Source organism: Onychostruthus taczanowskii, unplaced genomic scaffold, assembly GCF_017590055.1.
Source record: "Onychostruthus taczanowskii isolate IOZ18803 unplaced genomic scaffold, ASM1759005v1 scaffold17, whole genome shotgun sequence".
In the NCBI taxonomy this organism is placed as follows: Eukaryota; Metazoa; Chordata; class Aves; order Passeriformes; family Passeridae; genus Onychostruthus; species Onychostruthus taczanowskii.
In genome coordinates this window covers 13,376,328-13,389,049 of record NW_024498906.1, presented here as the reverse complement: position 1 = coordinate 13,389,049, position 12,722 = coordinate 13,376,328, and positions in this window count along the sequence as shown.

The window sequence follows — 12,722 nt, the reverse complement described above, 5'->3', positions numbered from 1 at the left end:
TGGTCACCACACGCTGCTTTGTTTCCCCCAAATGAGGTCATCATTTGAGACCAAATTCTAGGATGTTATCACAAAAAAATTTACATAGTGCCACCAAAGTATTGTCAGTATTTCCATTAATTTATATAAATACGCCTTCAGCCACCACGAGGACTGCAACTGCAAAGAGCAAACATTTTAATCATGTTCCAGAAGATTGCAGTTTGCTCAGGCACCTGCCAGCTTTATCCTGGCAGGCCAGGCTAGGATTGCTCTGGCATTTTACTGTGGCTTGTGTTTGATGATCAATTTATCCCATAATTTTATTTTTTTTTCCAGGCAATAAATACTCACTGTGTGTGTGGCAAAGCATCTGGAGCCACTTGTTAGCCCAGCACACAAGGGATGCAGAGCAGTCAGCACAACCACTGTCTAATTTTGAAGCTAGAATTCATTTATTTATGTCAGCTGGTCAAGCTACATCCTTTCCTGTACTGTGACTGTAAAAGTAACTTTTACAGTGGTGGTGTGTGACATTTAAAAGCAGAAGAGGCCCATCAGGGAGGCAAGCAGCACCTCCAGAAAGGAGAAAGGGTTCCTGCAGCAAAAATGTGGACAGGTCTGCATGGCAGATCAGGGAACAGCCCTGAGATTCAGCATAGCTCCAGCTGAAGGCAGTGGCAGCTCCTGAACTGGGGGGCTGATTGCCAGGCAGCCTGCAGAGCAGCTCAGCAGCAGAGCCTGGGAGAACAACAACTCAAAAGCCACTTTTGTTGCCTAGAAATGTGGGAATACAGCAGGCAGCATGAGTGCTGTACCATAAAAAATACAGCCTGCTGCTGTCCAGGCTTGATCCCATCTTTTAGTTAGACAATGACAAAAGGTTGTTTTTTATTCTATTTGTGGGGTTCCCAGACAAAGGAAGGATTGATGGATCTGACTCCATGTTCTCAAAAGGCTATTTTATTATTTTATGATCTATATTACATTAAAGAATACTAAACTAAACTATAATAAAGAATACAGAAAGGATACTTACAGAAGGCTAAAAAGGTAATAATGAAACTTGTGATTCTCTCTCCAGAGTCCCAACACAGCTTGGCACTGATTGGACAATAAGTAAAAACAATTCACATTAAACCAATGAAACAATCACGGGTTGGTGAACAATCTCCAAACACATTCCAAAGCAGCAAAACAGAGAAGCAAATGAGAAAATTATTGTTTTCCTTTTTCTCTGAGGCTTCTCAGCTTCCCAAGAGAAGAATCCTGGGCAAAGGGATTTTTCCAGAAAATATGACTGTGACCTTTTTCCAGGACTTTACACACCTTAAAAAATAAAAACGTTGCTAAGAAGTGCATTCCTTGCATTGCCAGCCATGTATCAGCTGAGGAAGGTGGCAAAGACCTGATGAAGAGAGGAGAGCTTGGTTTGATGTGGTCACTGCTGACTCAAATCCATGTCAAAATGTTTCCAGGTGTACAATTATTTCAAAGGGGAATAGGCTTGGATAAATATTTCCAAGGCTGGAGTGGATGGTCAGCACTGTTTGTAAACACAAACACTGTTTCACCATAAAACTGTTTTGGCTGTGCAGCGCTAAAATCAACTTTTGAAGAGATCCCTGCATCTTCAAGTGGAAAAGGGAATTACTGAGTGCTTGTTTAGCTCAGGCACTGCAGGAACAGCAACCACACTCTCTCTGAGACAGGAGTTCAGCTTCTGAAGAGGACAGGACAGGAGGTTTCTGTCACATTTCCCTCCCTGCCAGCAGATTGCTCCTGTCAGCCTTGACAAAGGGGAAACTTGGAGGCACAGAGGGCTCAGCTCTGCACGTTCTGCAGGTACAGCACATGACTTTAATGTTAATTTATATTTGCTAAGTTGTGACTCTTAAGCCTCTTAAAGATGGTGAAGATGCAGATGGGCAAACGCAGATTTTTTTAATACTAAAAACTATGGCAATCTTATAATTAGAACAGTTTCATCTTGTATGTGCTGAAGTTTGACACAATATATTAGCTGAAGGTTAAATTATAACAAAGTACAGCTGAAAAGTTCAGAAGAGTAAAACTTCTCTTTAAAAACCCCATAAAATTATTTAATTCACTGCCACACATTTTTTCTCCAGTAGCTGGATTCACATATTGAGTTCTGGGAGGGAAATTTTCATTCCCTGTTCGAAGTAGTTTCTGAAGGAAGGAAAAAGGTCACTTTGAAAACTGTTGATGTCTGCAAATGGGGGAAAACTCCTGATTGATTTATGTTTGTTTGTACCATGTGTGATGGGAACTGGAAATATTCAGTAAAGGGTGTAGGGAGGCCATCAGGAATCCTGTATTAGAGAAGGTCAGGCTCTATTTTCAAACATCTTTATTTTTCAGGACTCTGGCTTTCTCTCACACTTAATAGTTATGGCATTTGCTGTGTAAATTCCTAACTCAAATATATCAGCAGAAAGATGACCTTGCCAGATTGCAGAAATATGCTAAATATTAAATCCCTTAAGGCTTAGGCTTCACTCACACATGCAAAGAAGTTTCAAGAAATGATTATGAAATACAAATACGCATCACAGCTACACTGAACTTACATAATATCTTAGACAAGAAAGTTAAGTTTTAATAACTGACTTTTAGGTCACTGCCACAGGAAAATTCAGGGGAAAAGATCATCTTGGGATGCTAAGGGAGACAGACTCCACCAGATCCCCTATTTTTCATCCAAGAAAGGCAGAAGCTCTCTTAGCTTCCCTAAAACTTGAGCTGAATCAAAATACCAAATCAAAATGCTTTCATCTCCCAGAATTTTTTTAATGTCCATGTGTCTGTGCCCACATGGGAAATAGCTGGAGCTAAACACAACAATTGGATGCCCTGGCCAAAAACTCACCTGGTATCTTCATATCTCAGAGCTGCTATCATCTTTAATTGATTGATTGTCCAGAAAAAAAAGAGCTGGAAATAACCTGTGCTTTGACTGACAGCTCAGTTAATGAGCTTAACTAGATAATCCTGGGAGGTCTGAAGATAAATATCACAGGCAAGGAAAGGTATTACCCCTGGTTTTCTCTTCAATCTCACTTTATTGAGTTCACAGTTCCTAGACAAAAGACAAGGGGCACAGCCCAGAGCCCAGACAAAAATCCCAACTGCTTCAGTTGTTTTGTTAATGAAGAGCAAGGACAGCCAACTTCCACCAACAGCTCAACAAAGTTTTAAAAGGTGGCTTCTCATTTTTTTCCCTAGAAATTACATGACTCTTGAAACTACTCTAGTAAACAAAAAAAAAAACCCCAGAAAAACCTACAAACAGTAGGAGAAAAAAAAAAGAGAGAAAAAGACCTCAGAACCCCAGAGACTGCAACTTGTTTCTTATTTTAGCAATGCAGCTCTTACCAAGGTGAGGTAGCAGAGGTGCAGTGCACTTTTCTAAAACTTCAGCTAAATCCAGAATCTCTCATGTTGCACTAAGTGGGAGAATAACACAGTTATTCTGCTGTACAGGGTATTTAGAAAGAAATCTCTCTTAGATCAATTAACTTGGCTGACTGTATGTAGGCGAGAAACAGATTTCTCTGAAATATTTGGCCTTAGTTAATCAGAGAAGTGATCAGGCTGTGTCAGTGTCAGGCTGGAGCAATGAGCTCTTTTTCTTTCTTTTCAGGTTAGAGGAAGAAGGATCCTGTAAAAATTGTCAGTTTTGTCAATTGTGATTCCCAACTAATTTTTGACTGCAGAGTGAAAATCCCTAAATTGCCGTGAAGTCATAAATACCCTGGGTTATATAACCCAGCCTCACATCCTCATTAAAAGTGATGTCTTCAGCATCATTTACTAATTCCTCATTTTTTCCCAACTTTGGTGAAAACTGCCTTGCAAGGAGCCCACCTCCAACACTTGGCCCCTGCCCTTGAGGGATTTATTGGAGGAGCTTCCAAGCCTCCATCAACTGTGACTTTCCAGTCTATTAACTATTTAGCTCTGGTATCACATGGGCTTTTCTAACATAAACCCTGCTGCAGTGAATGGAGATGGCTGTTGAGCCATTATTTACATTGATAAATATTGAGCCTTATTTATATTGATAAATAAGGAAGGAGCAGTGGATTGGATCAGCTCCATCTGGAAATGGGATAAACTCCTCTCTGTCTCACCAAACTGAGGTGATTTTTCTGCAGAAGGAGGCTGGACACTTTCAAGGGTTGGAAGCCAGACTAAAACCTGTGGAAGGGCTTAAATAGGCAGTGGTTGCTGTCCAAAAATGGGAATTTCAGCACCAGGAAAAGGTCCTGTTCCTCCAGAGCTCCTCCAAACTCTCTCTGCACAGCAGATAATAGATGCTGATATGTAACCAGACAGAATTTGTTTGGCTTTGTTTCTGATGCAACAGACATATCAGAAAACAATCAGATGTCACTGCAGCTATATTTACAAATGGATGGCTAATAACTGGAAGCTGGTGCAAATTAAGTCAGATTTATTTCGCTCTAGGTGAGAGCTTGTTAATAACAGTGAAATGCACGAGGAAGAGAGGCTCTGCTAAATCTCCCTGCTTGGCAGAAGCCTCATCCATCACAGAATTGCTGCAGTTTGAATATGGCACATTTACACAGTCTGTGAAAGATTTGCAAAAGCACCCAGGGGATTAAAGTGCACGAGTGCCAATGACTTTAAATGGTACTTGCTTTTGCAAATTTCATCCCCTGAGACTTCAGTAAACTTAATAATGCACAAAAATACAGTCTGAAGTGCAATCCAGCTTCACATAAGCTGAGCAAGTCTTGCTTTTGTTTTAATTTGATTGATATTTTAAGGGAAAAGCAGAAATGACTGGGTTTTCTAGGGTTTTTTTAATAAAATGATCAGACTGGAAAGTAGATTTTTTAACCATGCTTAACTCCAAGGCTGACAAATACAAAAGTTCCTAACAGCCAACAGATCAGATTTTTTTTTTCAGTGGGAATCAACAGGTTTTATGTCAGAGAAGTGACAGGCAAAAAGAATTAAGTGGCCTTGACTAATCATCTCACCTAAAGAATATCACTGCTGACAGAGCACAGGAAAAAGGAGTTACAAGAGGGAACAGAATAGCCTAAAGCACACAAACAAAAGTAACCTTTTAAAGTTGATTTGCATCAGAGGCTGTGGACCATTGTCTAAAAATACTAATGTTGACTCCAGCAGCCCAAACAAGCCTTATGCAGTGTATCAGGAGCAAAGCTTTTCAGCTGGGAATGCTTTAGCAAGGAGCAGTGGGAAAATTGAGAGTGAAATTCGGTTGCTGGGGCAAAGAACAAGCGACCCAAGTGCATGTCTGCTCATCCCACAGTGTCTAAGGCATGCCCTGAAAGCCTGGAAGAGCTGAAAACCAAACTTTCTACGTGCATGAGTCCTCCTTGGCCGTGTGGTTTTATATTCCTGAGCTGCAAAACATTTTTCAGTGGCGTTTTGCAAGTCCCAGATCCATCACCTGCTTATTGTTGGCTCTTTCCAGGGCAGAGAGGGAGAAGGACACTCCAGAAGTGGCAAGTAGGTGGGGATGTCTTCAAGGGTTTCTGATGAATTATTCTTCTGGATGAAGCAGTGGCTTCCACACACACAGAGGGTGATCTGCTTTTGTATCATATATTATCATTTCACTGGGGTCTGGCTGTGTGGGAACCCACCAAAGCAGCCCAAGGGCTTCCCCCCTGTGCCTGCAGAGTCACAGAATCACTGAGGATGGAAAACACCTCCAAGATTGAGTCCAAGCTGTGACACATCCCCTCCCTGCCACCAGCCCAGAGCACTGAGTGCCACCTCCTTGGGCACCTCCAGGGATGGGGACCCCACTGCCACCCTGAACATCTGTCCCAATGTTAAAAAATCCCTTCAGGTGGGAAGACCTGAATTTCAGAGGAAATTGGAAAAAACACCTTCAAGGTTAGAAAACAGCTCCAAGATTGAGTCCAACCTGTGACCCATCCCCTCCCTGCCACCAGCTCAGAGCACTGAGTGCCACCTCCCCCTCCCTGCCATCAGCTCAGAGCACTGAGTGCCACCTCCTTGGGCACCTCCAGGGATGGGGACCCCACTGCCACCCTGAGGACAATGTTTAACAATCCTTTCAGAGGAAATTCCTCCTGATGCCCAGCCTGAACCTGCCCTGGCCCATCCTGAAGCCCCCTGCCCTCCCCAGCAGGGGAGGCTGAGCTCCAGCAGACTCTCAGCCACGGGGTGATAAATCCTGAGGTGATAACTTCCAGCAGCAGGAGCAGGGCAGCAGCTCCAGGAGTTGTATCTCACCTTTATGGAGCACATCCTCCCTTGTGCTGCAGCCCTGCAGTGAGGTGGCACCTGAGGAAAATCAAAATCAAGGGCAGGGACAAGGTTTATGTCGTGCGGGCGCAGCCAGGGAAGCAGCTGCTCATGGCTGCTGTGCACATGAGCCTGAGCTCTGACTGTGCACTGGCACCGAAGGAAATGCTGTGCAGATGGAAAAGGGATGTTTATTATTTGGGTTCTTTTTTTTCCTCAAAGGAGAATTATCTGTTTCTGTGCAGGCAAAAAAAAAAACCAAAAAAAAACAACTGTCACTGAGAGAATTTCCCCTCCTTGCCGGATACTTTCAGGATTTCCTTTATTCTCTTTACTTTTACTTTTTGCTTTGTTGCTAGTCCTTGAAGTTTTGGCAGCTCTAAACTAAAAATACTATTGAAAATTAGTACTATTGACTACAAAGCATGCAGCAATTTCCATGTGCAGCACAGAATCAAGATAATGGACTTTTAATTCAGATGACAGGCACTAAGTCATGTACATCTGAGAGAACGAAGCAAAAGCAGGTAGATCTCTGATGCCAAGAAAACTTGTATTAATGGAAAGTGCTTCTATGAAAGGACTATTAACTTTTTCTATATAAAAGTATGAAGAATATGATGCATAATCCAAGCTTTCCCCTTGTGGGCATCCACACAGCAGTTCTGAAAAAGAGCAGAAATAGAGGAGTAATCATCCATTTTTTGCTATGCAGCAGATGTCAATAAACTGGAGTTTGTGTTCCATTCCACTAAAATCCCAATGTCCCAGGCAATAACCTGTCCTTCAATAAACACAGGGCTAATGTCCATTGAGATGTGAGCTAATACTGAGTGGAAAATGACTTCTCTGTTTACCTACACCCAAATTGCATTTTATTCATTTTCATTTACCAGATAAAAACAATTGATTGCTTCAGCCTATCCTTTGTAAAGAAAAGGCCTTTGTGAACAGGGGAACATTGATGGCACAAGAATTCTAGCGGAATAAAATTGCTTTTCCCGCAAACAATGATTTTAATTTCTCCACAGATGATGTCTCCCAATTCTTTTTAAGCCCTGGATGCAAGAGGTGGTTTTGGGTGCTCTCCAGAGGCTGGAGGCACCATATGTCAGGGGGAAAACTGGAGGGCAAACTCCAGGCTGGCTGATCAAACAGGGAGGCTTTTATTTTTAACTCTGCCAGAATTTGCAGTGCACAGCTGTGCTGCTCCCTGCCTGCCAGCTGCCTTGCATAACCTGGGCTCGCTGATACCTCAGTGCTGCTCCCAGGTATCCCTGAAGGCACCGCCACGTGTGCCCTTTTACATAACCAAAGGGGAAATCTCTGAAGCAGTTCCACCCATCGGCTCGAGAGTGAGTGGGAAATGAAGAGCTGCAGGTCCCTGGCACCATCACCTCCCTCCATCCCTGCCCACCCTTCCTGCCAGGCTCTCTGCCCACACCCTGTGCCTCCCCTCAAACAGCAGTTGTTACACCTGTGCCCTTCACCTTTTCCAAGCCCCTTTCACTGCAGAAATCCCCTTCCCTGCTGCCATCTCCATCCCCTGCCTGTGGTACCCGAGCAGCTGGGGCTGCTCTGGGCTTTAGGGCAGGGTGATCAGCTCAAAGCTCTCATGCTGATGCCTCTTTTGGCCTTTTTTTGCTGGTATTTCATGTTATAGATGGACAATGAGATGATTGGCTCTCGCAATTAAGGGATGACTATTGTGTGACTATTAAGAAAAGCTTTATTAATGTATAGCTGTGTTATTGTAGTTTAGATGTCCTCTGTTCTCCCCATAGTTCCCTTTTCCCCCTGTATTTCTGCCATCAGACAGCCTGGGTTGTCTAGGATAAGTAAAAACAAGGTGTGCACATGTGCCCCTTGCATGGGGCAGTGGGGAATGGAAAAGCTTGGTGCTTGGGGGGAGCATGGTAACACCTGATCTCCAACCAAGTTACAAGAAAGCAGTTTCCACTGATAAATGGCAAAGAAGAGCTGACTGACAGACTCTGGAGGGGCCAGGGTTGGCTGATGCAACCCCCAGGGGTATAAAAGACTGAGCATCCACCTCGAAGATGAACCAGCCACGTGGTATGCACGAGGGGCAGCTCCCAGAGCTCTGAATCTTGTATTTTGTTGTATTTTTGTTGTATTTTTGTCAAGGTTTAATAAACCCTTTTAAATTTTCAAAGTGAGCAGTTGTTTCTCACGTTTGGCAATGGGATTTGCCTGTTCAGGTCACCCAGCCAGGCAGGCAGGTATGTGCCCCCCATCAGCCCCTAAAAGGCTCCACCTCAAGGTTTGCAGGATTGGTTGGAGTGTTGTCAAAGCACCTGATGCTCTACACCTTCCTGAAGGAGGCTGTAGACAGGTGGGGTCGGTCTCTTCCACTGGGCAGCACTAACAGAACCAGAGGACACAGCCTCAGCTACACCAGGGAAGGTATAGGTTGGATATTAGGAAAAAATTTTCACCAAAAGAATAATGAAGTACTGGAATGCTCTTCCCAGAGAGGTGGTGGAATCACCCTCTCTGGATGTGTTTAAAGACAGGCAGGCTGGACATGGCACTTGGTGCTGTAGTCTGGATTCTGAGTTGAGATCTTAGGGCATAGGTTGGACTCGATGATCTTAGAGGACTCTCCAACCTCATTATTCTGTGATGCTGTGATAATGGGAGATCTGACACAAACAGAAGAGAGTCTAGAGGGTACTGCTCCATCCCCACGTGATCCTAAAGTGGGGAGCAGACTCTGCATCCCCTGGGCAGAGATGGGGGAGGTGGGATGCTGCCAGCCCTGGGCAGGGGCACAGAACAGCAGGGACGTGGCCAGAAATGTCCCTGGTGCCAGGGTATGGTTGGTGCTTTGTGTGAGGAGATGCAAATCTTGACTCCATGTTTCAGAAGGCTGATTTATTATATTATGATTATATATATATATATAATATATATTATATTATATATATATGTAATATATATATTATATTACAATTACAATCTAAAAGCTATACTAAAAGAATAGAGAGAAAAGGATTCATCAGAAGGCTAGAAAGGAGTGGAATGGAATAAATAACAAAAGCCTGTGACTCTCAGAGAGTCCAAGCCAGCTGACTGTGATTGGCCATTAATTAGAAACAACCACCATGCACCAGTCACAGGTGTACCTGTTGTATTCCACAGCAGCAGACAGTTAATTGTTTATATTTCTTTTCTGAGGCTTCTCAGCTAGAAAAGGAGAAAAGTCCTGGCAAAGGATTTTTCATAAAATATTACAGCTACAGCAGGGGAGACAATTTACTGCCCCTGCAGCTGGGTTGGGTCACAGCAGGAGCAGGGTGACAGCTCTGCCCATGCCACACAAGGAAAGGGTCACTGTGGCTTGTGTGTATGGCCTGAACTAAATGTGCTTGGAGAGATCATGGAGTCATGGAATGGTTGGGGTTGGGAGGGTTCTTGAAGGTCAAGGAATTCCATCCCTGCCATGGCAGGGACACCTTCCACTGTCCCAGGCTGCTCCAGCCCCAGTGTCCAACCTGGCCTTGGGCACTGCCAGGGATCCAGGGGCAGCCCCAGCTGCTCTGGGCTCCTGTGCCAGGGCCTGCCCACCCTCACAGAGTACAATTTTCCCCTAATATCCAATTTAAACCTGCTTCTTTCTCCCTTGTCCTGTCACCAGTTGCTTCCAGTCTTCTGGAAACCTGTCAATTTTCCCCTTGCTGTGGTAATTATTGTATCTGTTATTAATCATTGCCATCATCTGCTGGTTATTTTATTTTTTTTCACTAATTCACTCTATTAAATACAGGCTTGGCTCCCAACAAGAAATTACAAGGAATACAGGGATATAATTTTGCCAAGATCTGCAAACCAAGCACAGAAAGTCACTGTACTTTGTGTACTTGATGAGGCCAAGAGATCGTGTGCTCACACCCCCTCCCTTTGTAACATTATTCCTGAAGATTTCTGCAGGAATATTCGTGCTGGAAACTACCACTGAATGTGAGTAACAGTATAAGTTTGGCCTTTGTGAAAAGATCATTAAATCACAACGCACTGAGAAGGGACAAGAGTCCTCAGGCTTATTTCAAAAGCTATTTTTAGCTGTGGATATGAAGACTTTTCTTATCAAATAATTAGTCATCACCAGTAAAGGCAAGTTAACTTTTCAGAATAAAATAGGAAGTCATTGAAACCTTTTCTGAATTTCCAAAAAAGGTTGATTTAGAGATCACTGAAGCCTCTGCACCTGACTGTAATTATTTAGTAAAAGAAAATGGGAAAGCACAAAAAAAATTAAAAAAAAAAAATTGAAACTATTACAATTCCTCCCTTATTTGAAGGAAAAAGTGCTACAGATAAAGACATTTACCCAGATTTCTGTGTCATCACAGTATTGCAGAGGTGCAGGGGGATTATAAAATTTAAAAAATAAAGATATTTTACACCCAGAGTAGTCTTCTGAAGAAAAAAAAAAAAAAAAAAAAGGTGAAATCCTGACCCGCCAGAGAGATCACAGAGCAGCTCCATATTCTTGGGAAATTATGTTCTGACCACAAGCCAGCAAAATAATGCTGCCACAAAAAAAATGCCAAAAGCTGTGTAAATTTGTGGTGGGGGGCTCGTCACTTGTAAAATAGTGGAGATAATTATGCTGCTGTGCCTGGCACTGGGTACATTTCATCTGGATGGCTGCATTTCCTTCCAGGCACACAGATAAACAGGCAGAGTTCAAAGGGGAATAACAAAAAAATAAGGAAAAGGGTAGAAAAGGAGACCTGCAAGATAAGATTAGGGAAACTGGGTATAGCTGGACTGGAACAAATTAATCTAAATGGCAGGACGGAGGATTTAGGTTTTAAGTACAAACCAACCTTTATAGCTGGAAGAAAAGTTCAGCCATGGAACAAGCTGCCAAGGAAGGTTTTAGCCTTACCATCACTAGAGATACTAAAAGGCAGGAGACCATCTGTTAGGGAGAGTGTGGGGATTAAAAAAAAAATAAAAAAATAAAGCACTGCCTTAATTTAAGAATTGAGCTAAATAACCCATTCATGACTAGACTTTAATGGATTAGAAAGGGCAGAGCTTTTCTTTTGAGGGGAAGTTCCTGGATCTTCTCCCTCTGGAGATTGTCTTGATCACATAAACCAATACAAGGGATTTCTGCTGTTTTCAGATTGAGAAGGATATTTGCATTTAAATGCTTCCAGGAGATAGATGTCTAAATATTAATTTCATCATATTGATAGTACACTGCTTTTTTCCCATCAGACTTTGAACATTTGTATAGAGCTAATACTGAAAATAGAATTCTTGAATCATGGAATATCCTGAGTGGGAAGAGACCCACAGGGATCATCAAAGCCCAACTCCTGGCCCTGCACAGACATCCCAAAATCCTACCCTGTGCCTGAGAGCTTTGTCCAAACACTCCTTGAGTTCTGGCAGCCTTGGAGCTGTGCCCTCTGCCCTGGGGAGTCCGTACAACAAATTGTCACCTTGTTTTAACGTGGGACACTTTGTTCCCACACCTCAGCTCCTCTGAGAGGCACTCAAGGGAGTCCTATTAAAACTTCTGGAAAATCCAGGTGTCCCTGGGTTCCCAGTTCCCACCTGTCATCTCCACCAGCAGCAGGTTTGGGAATCACAGCTGCTGCGTGGCTGGTGGTGATGTGTCACTGCTGGATCACTTCATATCTTTGGCTCTCTCTCAAGACTCCTAATGAAGTTGCTCTTTGGAAATCCCTGAATTCTGCTAGAGCCCTTTCTAAATGACATTTCTGAAATATGTTGTTAATTTTCCCTGGAGCTGAGGCCGGTGGGAGAAGTGGTTTGAGCAAGGCAGATGTTGTGCAGCTGAGCTCCTCCAGCAGCCATGGGTGAACCTCGTGCACTCCTGGTGATTTGTTGGTATTCATTTGTTGATACTAAGAGAATCAGTTCAGATGGGATATTGGGAAGGAGTTTCTCCCTGGCAGGGTGGGCAGGCCCTGGCACAGGGTGCCCAGAGCAGCTGGGGCTGCCCCTGGATCCCTGGAATTGTCCAAGGCCAGGTTGGGCACTGGGGCTTGGGGCAGCCTGGGACAGTGGATGTTCCCTTTTTATGGAAAACAAGATCAGAAAGAGCTGAGCTGTAAGAACCCTCCCAACCCAACCTGTTCCATGGCTTGATTCTGTGATTTTGCCAGGTTGCTCCAAACTCTGACTGAGTTGTGGGAGCCGCTGCTCTGGGCATTAACCCAAGACTCATTTCTGCTTTCTGTAAAACCTCCACTTCCCCCACAGGTTTGGCTGTGTCTTGCTTTTCTCTCTTTAACTTGACAGACTCCACATTCTTTGCTGTTTTCCTCGTGTGGGCATTCCTGTGCTTTTTGATGGCTTTTGGTTCATTCTGTTGGTCTCCTCTGTGTTTATTTCCACAGGTTATTTTACGGTCCAAGGCAGCGATGTGAACTAAG